Here is a 6000-nt window from a genome sequence, read left to right as displayed (position 1 = left end):
AGGCCTTCCTCGTGCTACAAGCTCGGTTCATGATAAGTGACTAGAAAGTCATGTTATGCCACAATGAGTCAAAAGAAATCATAAAGAGATAGTGTGTGTGTGTGTGTGTGTATGTTTTAAGTTAAACAATGTTAGAAACCAATTCTATTTTACAGCCTCCTATTAGCTTGTAAACTCTTCATGCGTTCGACTGGAATTTTCCACTGTTTAAATAGAATGCCAATAGGTTTTAAGTTAAAAAATAATAATAGAATGAAATGGCGAAAGTTTTGCCAGTCTGTCAGCGTCCTGAACAAATAATTAGTGAATGTTCCAAAGTACGCGATCTTATAAAGACTTGGGGGCGAAAACATTGAAAAAGAGGGCTAGACCTTGGGCCGCTCTCAGAATTAAAGATTAAGGAGTGCTAGAAACAGATTGTCGTCTTACCCGTGAAAGAGTATGTACTAGGAGTGAAATGTGCCCAGAAGAGAGGGAACGAGAGAGGTGTCACAGGGAATGACCTGTCAGAAGGAGATGATTACAAGACGCATGACGCCAACGACCAGTGGTCTGTGCTGGTCTTGTCTTCATTTGTTTGATTTTACCTGCGTCAAGGGGAGAGGTGTTACCCAAATCAACCCTATCCGATTTCTCAAATATATCTGTTAAAAGTATCTGAGCTTGTTTGAATATTAAACTAAATGTCAATTCTTTTTTGTTTAATATCTTTTGGAAAAAATGTCATCCAGTGCACTTAGCAAAACTCACATAGAATGAAAGGGAAGGGGAGAGGGGAGCATGTTATTACCATTCAGGAATCTTATTTATTAGATATTCATGAAACAAGCAAAAACCTTTATAAAAAAAAGACCAATAAATAAAAAAATAAAATAAAATTCGCTGGATAGTGATTCATACTATACATTAAATATTATAGTAGAGTGAAATAAATATTGTTATTAAAGCTACGTGCTTATTAAATAATCTTCAAATTATATCTTGCGTCAAAAGTCCCCTGCGTCAAAACGGCTCGCACCAAAACGGTGGAGGTAGCGCTGGGTGGGCACTGGACGGGTAGTTCTTGAACGTCTCTAACGAATTTTCAAGAAATTTGACAGTTTATTTATGTCTAGGCAAAAAAAAAAAAAAAAAAAAAAAAACTTCTTAACTGACCACAAAGGAAAAACGTGTGCTTGACCGTTTTGAAAATGTATAATCACTTTGAAGTTTAATTTGGCTTACATCTTTATCTTTTCATTTTTGAACATGGCTTCAGCGGGAATCCCCGAACTCGACTCAAATGTTTCTTTGTATACAGAAAAAAGGTTGAATAAATAGTACCAGAATGAATACTTTCGTGTGTACAAATCATTAACTGGACTTTATACAAACTAGTGTGCAAAGCTGACTGGCTCGACTCCTTCTAATAGTGAAGCAGCACAAGAAATAAACACAGTGCTTACTTTTATATTTCATTAAAGGAAGAGCTGATTGTTTCAAAGTTTTGTTGTTGTTGTTTATATATATATAGATCTGTCGCATCTTGAACACAATTTCAAAATAAAAATCGAAAGCTTAAATGAAAGTGCCTTGATCAAGGATGTATGGGGAAACATTTTCTAAGGGGAAGCAAGGTTACAAAGACATTTTGTGTGGAAACACAAACTCAAAATCGGCCCCCGAAGTGGTCCACCCAGGCAGGTAAACAGGTAGGCTTCAATATTTTTAAAAACAATATCAGAATTGAATGCCGTGTATGATATGTGACATGGAACAATGGAGAACGTTAAGTGTCTGATAAATATGTATCACACTGCTGCACAAACGATAATATGAAAAACTTCGTATTAATTGTTGTTTTAAATTATGTTCCGCTTATTAAATAGATTTTTTCTCTTAAAAAATAGTAACCATTTTTTTTCTAAATGTAGTTGTTAACATAACAGAAATCTAAAACCATTTGCGTAAATGTCTTAAAAATATACTAAATAGTTATCTCCCTTACTAAATAGCCTCCTGAGTTTGTTACTATTAATAGTGAATGGTGTATTTTTATTAAAAATCTGCTTGCATAGTTGATTTTAAAAATTAAATTTTTCACTTTAAGAAAAGAAAATAAGTAGCCGTTGCATCAGAACTTTGAAAGGTCTAAAATATCATGATGTCGGATTTTTAATATCCTTTTTAGTTTACGAGATCTAAACGGGACGAATAGACATTAGTGATTGGGCTTTCGGGGAAAACCTGTGAAATGTAATATACACAGTAACTTGTAAGTAACTTGTTTAATAGTTTGTTATACAGAAATGATTACGTTTAAGCAAACATCTGTATAAAGCAATATTGTATCAACTCGTACTGAAATTGTCAGTGAAAATTCACTATAAAACATACATTTTAAACTTGGTTTTAGTTGATACAAAAAAAAAGCCAAAACAAATTGTATGACCTGCTCTAAGAAATACAACCATGCTGTGTTCTTAAAAGCGTGACTAGTATGGAAGTGGGTACAGTAATGTGAATGTTCTCCCCTCCATGGATACGCCTGTGGATTGCTTCCGACACTTCTAGTTTTTTCTCGTCAAACATACCTCAAGACGAACACAAAGAGGGCCGGGAGGGGGGGGGGGGCTCGGGGCGTGTAGGTAACACTGAAGTTGGGCAGTTTTATCCGATTGAAAGTTGAAACTCCCCAGTAAATCATGGACATGTTTATTTCTTTAGCTGTGTCTGTTCACCACAAGAACAACAGCATATCAAAGAGACAAAAACAAAACACAAACACAAACAACGATCAACGACCGGGTTGTGAAATAGAAAAAACAACATGGCAGTGAGGACGCAATCTTAGAGAGAAACTGGAACATGAATAAAATAGATAACCAGAGGAATAAACTACATAAGCGAACCTGTTGCTGTGTGTATGTGTGTGTGTATCTCTCTCCGTCTCTCCCTGTCTCTCAAACTCGGCCTCTCTCTCTCTTCTTTCCTTCTCCCAAACCTTTTAACCTTTTGAATATAAATATAAATGTAAGACACTTTCCACATGATGTTATCTTCTGTGTACATTTTTCAGACGGCGTACAAACGGTGCCTGCGTATCGGGTTTTCACAGATAATGATGCACATTGGCGCCTTGTCGGACGGAGCTTCCAAGGTTTCACTGAAAGCCTACATTTAATATTTGAGCTTTCAAAAGAAAAAAAAAATCAAACAAACTATTCCTCTAATGTGTTTATTTAACAATCATATACAATTATTCTAGACATTTTAGAAGTTTGAAAAAATGAATAAGCCTTAAAGCTCATTTCCCACGTAGGTTTATCGAGCCCCTCCAGATATCTGATCAGTAGATGCCACTGCTTTGGATTGATAGAAGCTTTGACAAAATAAATAATAAAGAAAAAGAAGAAAAGAGAGTGTGTTTTACACACAAACTCTTAGGCGGCTTAGTTAGTAGTACTCACAAAATACGTAACTCAATATCTCTTCTAAAATTCAGATACTCTTTCAAAACTAAAAATATTACGGCTGCAAAAACCCAATATAATGACTGCTTTTCACGAGGGCATGTCTCAAAGTAACGGAAATTTCGTTGGACAAGTAAATCTCGTATGGATATTTCCGGCAGAAGAATTCTTTTATTTTTTATTATTCCAGAAGATGTAGCGAGGTCTGCAAACTACCACAAGCTGAAGCTGCTGCTGAGTGTGGGAAAGAAGAATGCATTCATTAGTTACACTCTGCTCTGTAACAATCGTCTCAATAGTTGTAATAGGAAGGAGAAGTCGTCTTGGATGACTTCAAAGTTTCATCACGCCAAGGAAAATGTCTCAACGTATAGGGGAACTTCACAATTGTATTTTGTACTGTTACTTTTACAGAATGAAGTGGATAGTCTCTAGTGTCTACTGTAACATTATTCTCCTTCATGGGGCAGCTTGAATTTGGCATGGAAACATGGAGAGTTCCAATCTTAGACTTACCCCTTCATAACAATCGCTAGATTAGTATTGGACGTCTCAGCGTATGTTTAATGTTCCTTTATTTTCTATATAAATACACACTGAATTTGTCATTGGACTTTATGTTTAAGAAGCTCCAAACTTCGATCATGTTAAATGTATCAGACGTACAAATTTAGTTGAAGAAGGTAGACTTGTTGCGTTTCTAAGTACTGTCACAGGATGACAAAGTAGCAGGTAGACTTGTCACGTTTCTAAGTACTGCCACAGGATGACAAAGTAGCAGGTAGACTTGTAAGGTTTGTATGTACTATCACAGGATGACAAAGTAGAAGGTAGACTTGTAAGGTTTGTATGTACTGTCACAGGATGACAAAGTAGCAGGTAGACTTGTCACGTTTCTAAGTACTGCCACACGATGACAAAGTAGCAGGTAGACTTGTCAGGTTTGTATGTACTGTCACAGGATGACAAAGTAGCAGGTAGACTTGTCACGTTTCTAAGTACTGCCACACGATGACAAAGTAGCAGGTAGACTTGTCACGTTTCTAAGTACTGCCACAGGATGACAAAGTAGCAGGTAGACTTGTAAGGTTTGTATGTACTATCACAGGATGACAAAGTAGAAGGTAGACTTGTAAGGTTTGTATGTACTGTCACAGGATGACAAAGTAGCAGGTAGACTTGTCACGTTTCTAAGTACTGCCACACGATGACAAAGTAGCAGGTAGACTTGTCAGGTTTGTATGTACTGTCACAGGATGACAAAGTAGCAGGTAGACTTGTCACGTTTCTAAGTACTGTCACAGGATGACAAAGTAGAAGGTAGACTTGTCACGTTTCTAAGTACTGCCACACGATGACAAAGTAGCAGGTAGACTTGTCAGGTTTGTATGTACTGTCACAGGATGACAAAGTAGCAGGTAGACTTGTCACGTTTCTAAGTACTGTCACAGGATGACAAAGTAGAAGGTAGACTTGTCACGTTTCTAAGTACTGCCACACGATGACAAAGTAGCAGGTAGACTTGTCAGGTTTGTATGTACTGTCACAGGATGACAAAGTAGCAGGTAGACTTGTCACGTTTCTAAGTACTGCCACACGATGACAAAGTAGCAGGTAGACTTGTCACGTTTCTAAGTACTGCCACACGATGACAAAGTAGCAGGTAGATTTGTCACGTTTCTAAGTACTGCCACAGGATGACAAAGTAGCAGGTAGACTTGTAAGGTTTGTATGTACTATCACAGGATGACAAAGTAGCAGGTAGACTTGTCACGTTTCTAAGTACTGCCAGAGGATGACAAAGTAGCAGGTAGACTTGTAAGTTTAGCAGGTAGACGTGTAAGGTTTGTATGTACTATCACAGGATGACAAAGTAGCAGGTAGACTTGTCACATTTCTAAGTACTGCCACAGGATGACAAAGTAGCAGGTAGATTTGTAAGGTTTGTATGTACTGACACACGATGACAAAGTAGCAGGTAGACTTGTCACGTTTCTAAGTACTGCCACACGATGACAAAGTAGCAGTTAGACTTGTCAGGTTTGTATGTACTGTTACAGGATGACAAAGTAGCAGGTAGATTTGTCACGTTTCTAAGTACTGCCACACGATGACAAAGTAGCGGTAGACTTGTCAGGTTTGTATGTACTGTCACAGGATGACAAAGTAGCAGGTAGACTTGTCACGTTTCTAAGTACTGCCAGAGGATGACAAAGTAGCAGGTAGACTTGTAAGTTTAGCAGGTAGACTTGTAAGGTTTGTATGTACTATCACAGGATGACAAAGTAGCAGGTAGACTTGTCACATTTCTAAGTACTGCCACAGGATGACAAAGTAGCAGGTAGATTTGTAAGGTTTGTATGTACTGACACACGATGACAAAGTAGCAGGTAGACTTGTCACGTTTCTAAGTACTGACACACGATGACAAAGTAGCAGGTATACTTGTCACATTTCTAAGTACTGCCACACGATTACAAAGTAGCAGTTAGACTTGTCACGTTTGTATGTACTGTCACAGGATGACAAAGTAGCAGGTAGACTTGTC

Source organism: Biomphalaria glabrata, chromosome 2, assembly GCF_947242115.1.
Source record: "Biomphalaria glabrata chromosome 2, xgBioGlab47.1, whole genome shotgun sequence".
Taxonomy (NCBI): domain Eukaryota; kingdom Metazoa; phylum Mollusca; class Gastropoda; family Planorbidae; genus Biomphalaria; species Biomphalaria glabrata.
Note: the sequence above shows the minus strand (reverse complement) of the source record.